Source organism: Macaca nemestrina, chromosome 12 (genome assembly GCF_043159975.1).
Source record: "Macaca nemestrina isolate mMacNem1 chromosome 12, mMacNem.hap1, whole genome shotgun sequence".
NCBI classification, from domain to species: Eukaryota; Metazoa; Chordata; class Mammalia; order Primates; family Cercopithecidae; genus Macaca; species Macaca nemestrina.
Window position 1 is genome coordinate 119,412,930 of NC_092136.1, and position 8,383 is coordinate 119,421,312.

Consider the following 8,383-nt stretch of genomic DNA (forward strand, 5'->3'; position numbering starts at 1 on the left):
ATCACGCCACTGCACTCCAGCCTGGGTGATAGAGTGAGACTCTGTCTCAAAAAAAAAAAAAAAAAAAAAAAAAAAAAAAAGAAGTAGGGCATAGTTTCCATAATCTCTTATTTCTAAGGAGTTGTTGTGGCTAGAGGTCACAAGTTTTGTGACCTCCCCATTGCTCCTACAGATAACACCACTACCAATCCCAGAATCTAAGATTGGTCTTCTGAGATGTTTCTCAGACTTCTGCATTCTGGCAACCGACTGAGCCCACCTGGACTTAATGACTCATGACTCAACCAGTCCTGTGCCCTCACCCCAACCAGAGGCAGACACAGTGCATGAGGACAGTTTTCCACCAGGATCGCATCCCTGACCAATCAGCAGCACCCATTCCTTAGTTCCCTGCCCACCAAACTATCCTTGAAAAATTCTAACCTCCAAGCCTTCAAGGAGATTGAGCTGAGTGATCCCCAGTTCTCCCACGTGGCTGGCCTATCATTAATTAAATTGTTTACTGTAATACCACAGTATCAGTGAATGTATCGTTAATTAAATTCTTTAATACCACAGTATCAGTGAATGGGTTTTGTCCGTACAGCAGGCAGAAAGAATCCACTGGGCAATTACTTGCTGACTTGCTGAATACATCAGGCAATGGACTTACTACAGTTACAACACTGCAGAAGAAGCATCTGGCCTGGTAGACAGGGTGCCTTTTCTCTGGGCCTGATTTGCCACCACCAGCCTTAAGCAACTCACCACCTCTCTTGGAGTCAACATACATGCTGGGAGCAAGAGGCTCCCAGCTCCTCACTGATCACCCAGGAGAGGTTTACAGTAAATGCTCTGAACTTCCAGGACCAATTTTCTGAAGCAAAAGTCAGGTCTCTCAGTCTGACAAGTTTTCTTCTTCTTCCTTCTTCCTTCTTCCCTTCCTTCTCCTTCTCCTTCTCCCCTTCTCCTTCTGCTTCTCCTTCTCTTTCTTCCTCCTCCTCTTTCTCTTCTTTCTTTCTTCCTCTTCCTTTTTCTTCATCTCCTTTTCCTTCTTCTTCTTCTTCGTCCTCTTCTTTCTCTTCTTCCTCTTCTTTCTTTCTCTTCTTTCTTCTTCTTCCTTCTTCTTCTTTTTTAAATCAGGAAGGCTCCCAAGCCCGAGTAGGCACAGAGAGGTTACTGGTGCATTTCTAAGGATGAAAGGACAAGGAATTTGCAACTGAGCTGTCCTGGTGTCATTGACCTCAAGGATTCCCTTCCCCATTGTGGCCGTAAAGGAAAAAATGGAGGCAAAATTAATATAAGAAGAGAGTTTGTTTGCATCAAGTTTGAAGACTGCAATCAGGGAGCATAGATTTAAGTTGCCCTGAACATAAGCTCTTAATTAGCAGCAGTTACAAGTGGGTTTTCAAAAGAAAAGAAGAGGCAGTTCACAGGTTGTTTACCAAGAATGTATACTAAGATAAGCTGGGCAACAGAGTGAGACCCTTGTCTCTACAAAAAAAAAAAAAAAAAAAAAAAAAAAAAAGGCCTGGCACAGTCTCTCACACTTGTAATCCCAGCACTTTGGGAGGCTGAGGCTGGTGGATTGCTTCAGCCCAGGAGTTCAAGGCCAGCCTGGGCAACATGTCAAAACCCTGTCTCCACTAAAAATACAAAAAATTAGCCAGGCGTGGTGGCACATGCCTGTAATCTCAGCTACTGGGGAGGTTGAGACATGAGAATTGCTTGAACCTGGGAGGCAGAGGTTTTGGTGAGCCAAGATTGTGCCACTGTGCTACAGCCTGGGTGACAGAGTGAGATTCAGTCTTAAAAAAAAAAAAAGTTATCTGGGTATGGTAGTACCTGGCTGTAGTCCCAGCTACTCCAGAGGCTGAGGCAGGAGGATTGCTTCAGTAGAGGAGGTTGAGGCTTCAGTAAGCAGTGATCATGCTACCACTCTCCAGCCTGGACAACAGAGTGAGACCCTGTCTCTAAAAAGCAAGTAATAATAATAATAACAGCAACATAAGCCATTCATTCGTCATTTGCTATTCTTTGTATCACAAATTTAGGAACCTGAAGATAATGGGTGAGGCAGCTGGTCAGGAACAGAATCCCTTTGAACAATTGTTCCTGGGCCTGGGTGGAATATGAGGAGAGATGTGTATGACTGAATTCCCAATTCCTGTCTCTCAGGGCCTGATCAGTTTTGCAGGGCTTAGACTGCTCTGAGCTATTTTTCTTTTCTTGCCATGTTCTCTACTGCCCTGCACCAAGAGGCAAGGGCCCAGAGGGATTTAGAGAGAAAAGAAGTTGGAAAAACCCTCAGGCACCACTATTCAAAGTCCTTGTTTAGAAATAGGAAACTGAGGAAGACAGGAGCTCCTGGGTCATTCAGATTCTGTAGGGGAAGAAAAGTACCTTTTCCTTTCACCTTCCTTAGGTTCATTGGCTGGAACACCTGTAACAAAAGACAGATTAACAAGAGAAAAACAAACAGAAGTTTATTAACCTCTATACCTCATGTACACATAGGAGATGCCCAGGGAAAAAGGAGTAAATCTCAAAGAGGTGGCTTAGAATTCAGGCTGAAATACCGTCTTCAGCTGAAACACAGAAAGAAAGGTATGAGGGAGGCCAGTTACGGGAGGTGACCAGGAAAAGCACAGTCAACAAGGGTAAGGTTTGCTATGCATATTAAAGTCAGTGCCTTATCCATTGATAAGTCTCCAGTGGTTTGGAGACATCCTTCTCTTCCTGGCACACAGAGGGAGACATCCTTACAAAGGGAGATTTCCTTTGTAAATGTAAATTTCCCATACAAAAGGGTAACTTCTACTCTGTTTTCAGTTTCTCCTGTGTCTGCAGTTTCTCAAAATAATCCTTATGCTAGAAAGGCATATTTTAGGGTGGCATATTCTGGTCCCCTACAGTCATATTTTGGTCTCCTACAATTCACAGAGAAAATTAGTGTCAGAGTCGAGACTAGAAGCCAGCACGAGATGTATATAGCCAAAGTCATGCTGCTGCCATCCTGGGTAAATGGAGCCCAGAATCTAATATGGTATCTGCTCCTTCTCTTACCTAGGCACAAACTGAGAATTTTTTTTTTTTTTTTTTTTTTTTTTTTTGAGATAGAGTCTCACTCTATCGCCAGGCTGGAGTGCAGTGGTACGATCTCAGCTCACTGCAACCTCCACCTCGTGGGTTCAAGCGATTCTCCTGCCTCAGCCTCCTGAGTAGCTGGGACTACAGGTGCATGCCACCACGCCCAGTTAATTTTTGTATTTTTAGTAGAGATGGTGTCTCACTATGTTGGCCAGGCTGGTCTTGATCTCCTGACCTCGTGACCCACCCACCTTGGTCTCCCAAAGGGCTGGGATTAGAGGCATGAGCCACCGTGCCCAAACTGCAATCTTAAAGGAAACCCAGCCTCATGCTTCGTCTTTTCTCATGTTTCCCCACCCCTCTTCTCTTGCTCAGGTGCTGGTGGCCTGTCTAGTGGAGGGTTGCTCTGGATGCAGCAAGGTTGGACAGGATGAGCTCTAGAGAGCCAGGGCTTTTGATCCTTAGACTTGGGGAGAGGTGGGACCTGGGAGGTCAACTGCAGGTAACCCAGCTGCAGTAGCCATTAGCCAGCTGTGAGCCCTTGGGAACTGGGAACCGGGACTCCTGGGATCTGCCTCCCTTCTCTCTCCTCCCTGGTCTTCTGAGGCCAACTCACCTTTGGTTTTCCACTGGGAAATGTGTTCATCTCTCCAAACCTGGACAGAGCGCCTCCTCCTGGCTGAGTGGGGATGTTCTCCAGCGAGCCTTGGGACGTTGGGGAGCAACGCTGCACACATGGGGTTCATCAAAAAGCCATTTGCAGGCCAGGTGCGGTGGCTCACACCTGTAATCCCAGCACTTTGGGAGGCTGAGGCGAGTGGATCTTCTGAGGTCAGGAGTTCAAGACCAGCCTGGCCAACATGATGAAACCCCATCTGTACCGAAAATACAAAAATTAGCTGAGTGTGGTGGCATGCACCTGTAATCCCAGCTACTCGGGAGGCTGAGGCAGGAGAATGGCTTGAACCCAGGAAGCAGAGGTTGCAGTGAGCCAAGATTGCACCACTGCACTCCAGCCTGGGTGACAGTGTGAGACTCTGTCTCAGAAAAAAAAAAAAAAAAAAAAAGCCATTTGCAAGGGTGAGAATTGCATCCTCTGAGCCCCCAGCCCCTCCTCCTTGGCCTGAATGCAGGAATGGCAGGCTTGGGCACTAGTTGGATGGTTGGAGGAGAACTCCAACTCAGCAGAGCAGCACGCGGGGCCTAGAAGGCAGTATGGGAACCACTTCTAGGTTCTGGAATGTGCAAACTCAGCCACGCACAGACCTTCAGCTTCCGGCCCAGCCTCCTGCTGAGTTATTGAGGCAGATAATGGAAGAGGCGGGGGAGCGGGGGGGGGCGCCTAGAAACCCCCAAGCCCCTCCTCCTGCCCATTGTTCCCTCGGAATCCCTCTCCCGCGGCTCAGCGCTGCGGAGCTCAGGGGCGCAGGCTCTTCGAGCTCAGGAGCGCAGGCTCTTAGAGCTGCGGTGGGGCGGGTCCGCTGGGCGTCCGTTTGTTCTCCGCGGAGGAGGCGACGCGCCGCCAACGACCGCAGCTCACGTCCTCGAGCTTCTGGGAGCCGCCCCAGCGGGAGCCAGGGAGAAGATGAATCGCGTTGAGTGACACAGGACATGGCAGATTGGATGTTTAATTTGGGTATCTCTTTAGAACGCCCCCAACGCCCACCTCCTCTGCTCCCACTTAGCATCCAGCCGGCGAGAAAGCCCTGCTCCTCACAAATTGCCTTGTCGGCTCAGAGAAAAATGCCAGCGTGACTGATTGCTAGCTGGGTCCCTCCAAGTGCGCGGGAAGGAACCGGCACGACCGCACAGTGCTCCTTCCTACAGAGACGCGGCGTCGTGCCAGAGCCGGAGATTTGAGTCAGACACCGGGAAGGACTGCCTGTGGAGGAGGGCCGCTCGTGGGGCTAGGGGTTTGTTTAGGGGTCTCTCGGGGCCAGAGGGAGGGCCAGGCGACTCTGGCTGGGGTCTGGCGGCTGTGGGGGGCCTGCGGGGCCTGGAGGCAGGGGCCGGCACCCGGTCCGCGAGAGGGGGGACTTGCAGGGCGCGGAGGCGGAACGCAGCCCCCAGCAGGCGGACAGCCTTCCCCAGACTGCTTGGAGCTTGGAGCCCGGCGCCAAAACCTGCAGATCATAACCTGTCAGTCGCGCTTTCCCGGCAGCCTCACCTGCCTCCAGATCTTTCCAAACAAGGAAAGGAGCTGCAAACATGGCAATCACCTTCCTGGCAGCGGCAGACAGCTGCCAGGGAGCAGCAGGCGACGAGCCAGCCCAGTCCGGGAGGCGGAGACGTGATCAGGCTGTGGCAGCCCCCCATACCCAGCTAGAGCTCGGGCGGACCCCCCTCCTCCCGCAGGGAGTGTGGTGGATGTCCAAGGTCACCCTCGGCTCGGCAGGGGTTCAGCACCGGAGCAGCCACCTGTTCAGGTGGCAGTTTTGGAAGGACCCCTCGGGGCTCGGGGAGGGTGGGACTAGAGCCGCACCCTGGCCTTTGCTAACCATTTGTGTGACTGGGGCAAGTGCCCTGGCCTTGGACTCTGACCGCACCGCACAGGGCCTGGGGTCGCTTCCATGCAGCTCTCTCATTCTGATTTTGGAGATCTCTTGGGAAGAGCTAAGGGTGGCTTTTAGGCCCTGAAGCTGGGGAGGGCCCAGAAACCAGGCTTTCTAGGCTGTGGAGTGGCCCTGATCCTCTCATCATTGTCCAAATGATTGCTTGAAGCCAACTCAGTGGGGTGTTGAGGTGGCTAATCCAAGCTACTTGAGATGAAGAGGTGTTGGAGGTCTGACCCTGGTTAAGCCTGAGTGATCTGGGACTCAGGGCTCCCAAAAGGTTGGAATGAAGAACTTCCTTTGGAGGGTTAATATAGGATAATTTAAGGGGTCCCTACCTTCCTTCCCATCAGCCTGTGGGGTGTTACTGCCCATGCCAAGGACAGCCCGATGGGTGCGCCAGCTTCCCTTAGAACTGACTGCCTTTTACTCCATGAACTGTTTGAGATTGCATGGGTTCCTCTGAGTTCTTGAAAGTATGAGGACAAACAGAAGGGAGGATGCTCTCAACATGAATGTGGATAATTTGCCCCCAGTGAAGCCGCGGTGTAGGTAATTTACCTGTACAAATTAAGAGATGGATACTTTTCCATCTGGTCTCATTCAGATGTATTCTCAAATCAGAAAATATCTACTCTTTAGCTCCCAGGCCAAGTGATACTTACTACTCCTTCACCAAGCCCACCTTCCCAGCTTCCTCACATACAGTAGTGGATGAATTGCGCCCCCTTGCCACATGGAACAGGGCCATCAAAGTGGCCCTAGGCCAAGGGGAGGTCTCTGCCGCCTTCCCCTGGGTTACCCTTGGGTCCTGCTCCTCAGGCCACTCCCCTGTCTCTGGCCCTGTGGGGAGGAGGCTGCCCTGGTCATGGCCGCCTGCCTGTCATTCCTGACTCACCACTGTCCCCAGGTGTACCATTCCTGCCCTCTCCTCAGCTACAGTTGAAGCCTTTAATTTTGCACACTTTGGGATCATGGTTGTGTCACTGGAATAAATCAAGCAGGTCTCAATGCCCGCTCCCACCCTGGCAAAAAAAAAAAAAAAAAAAATGGCCCTAGGATGAGAAAGCTGGAGGGAGCGGGCAGGAATCCACTTAAAAATATTCCATAAGCTTAAAATATGCTGTAGGTGGGGAAAATATCATGATCAGATGGAAGTTAGGGTGGCAGAGAATGTCACCAAGTCACCTTGATCCATTGCAAGAAAGAGGCTGGGATCTGGGTGCCAAGGAAACTTTCACCAAGCTGTGTGAAGACTCAGCCTTTCCTCAGTATCCTAGCTAGCTCCCCCTTCCCGTGCCACACCTTCTCTACTCTATAAAGGGGCTTAACATCCTCATGCTCTCTGCTTGCTCACCAAGTTTTCAGCGAAGTATCTCTAATAGTCATTTACACCTGCATTAGAAGATAAGTTCCTGGGTGACAGCTTATGTAAATGTTCAGGTCAACTTTTCAGAAGGTATTTGCTATGGTTTGAATGTGTCCCCCCCAAAAGCATGTGTTGGAGACATAATTGCTATTGTAACCGTATTAAGAGGTGAGCCTCTTAATACGGTGGCTCATGCCTGTAATTCCAGCTATTTAGGAGGCTGAGGTGGGAGAATTGCTTGAGGCCAGGAGTTTGAGACCAGCCTGGGCAACATAATGAGACCCTATCTCCAAAAAGTAAAAACATAAAAAATTAGCTGGGTGTTTGTGGTATGGCTATTAGCTGGTAGTTGGTGCCAGCTACTCAGGAGGCTGAGACTGAGGTGGGAGGATGGCTTGAGCCTAGGAGTTTGAGGCTGCAGTGAGTTATAATTATACCATTATACCCCAGCCTGGGAAACAGAGTGAGACCTCATTTCTAAAAAAACAAACAAACAAAAAAGAGGCCAGGCGTGGTGGCTCACACCTGTAATCTCAGCACTTTGGGAGGGTGAGATGGGTGGATCATGAGGTCAGGAGTTCGAAACCAGCCAGCCTGGCCAGCATGGTGAAACCTCATCTCTACTAAAAATACAAAAATTAGCTGGATGTGGTGGTGTGTGCCTGTAATCCCAGCTACTCGGAAGGCTAAGGCAGGTGAATCGCTTGAATCTGGGAGGTGGATGTTGTAGTGAGCTGAGATTATGCCATTGCACTCCACCCTGGGCGAAAGAGCAAGACTCTGTCTCAAAAAAAAAAAAAAAAGAAAAGAAAAAAGAAGAAAGAAAGAAAAAGAAAGAGGCAGGATCTTTAAGAGGTGGTTAGGCCATGAGGGGTCTGCCCTTATGAATGGATTAATGCCATTGACCATTGTCTTAGGAATGGGTTCCTTATAAAAAGAGGAGGTCAGCCCTTCTCTCTGTCTTCACCCTTCTCCTCGAATCTCTCTCTCTCCCCCACCTCCTCTCTCTCTCTCCCCCACCTCCTCTCTCTCTCTTTCTCTCTCTCTCGCTCACCCATGTGATGCCTTCTGTCATGCTATGATGCAGCAAGCTCTTACCAGACGCTGCCCCCTCAGTCTTGGACTTCCCAGCCTCCAGAACCATAAGCCAGTAAATTTCTATTCACTGTAAATTACCCAGTCTGAGGTATTCTGTGGGAGCAGCACGAAACAGACAAAGATGATATTCATATTTAAATAATCTAAGACTTTTTATATCTAACTCTGGGCTTTCTTCTCTGGTAAAAATAAGATCAATGTTGATAGCACTTGGTCTCAGAGCCCCTGACGTTAGCACTAAGTTACAAGCATTTACTCTGCCATCAGATATGGTGTCCCTGCTGAGGCTCTGGCA

At 49.8% G+C, this 8,383-nt stretch overlaps 1 long non-coding RNA gene across 3 annotated transcripts; it reads right to left on the reverse strand.

Annotated features, from left to right (window-relative positions):
• Positions 1-528: 528 nt before the first annotated feature.
• LOC139357607 (uncharacterized) lies at positions 529-5,830 on the reverse strand. Of its 3 annotated transcripts, XR_011611114.1 has the most exons (4): positions 4,336-5,830; positions 3,686-3,944; positions 1,825-2,567; positions 529-1,169 (listed from the first exon to the last, which is right to left on the reverse strand). It is a non-coding gene; the product is annotated as an uncharacterized lncRNA (long non-coding RNA). The 3 variants fall into 3 exon arrangements; XR_011611113.1 differs by having other exon boundaries at positions 1,825-2,422; positions 3,686-5,830; XR_011611112.1 differs by having other exon boundaries at positions 3,686-5,830.
• Positions 5,831-8,383: the final 2,553 nt, after the last annotated feature.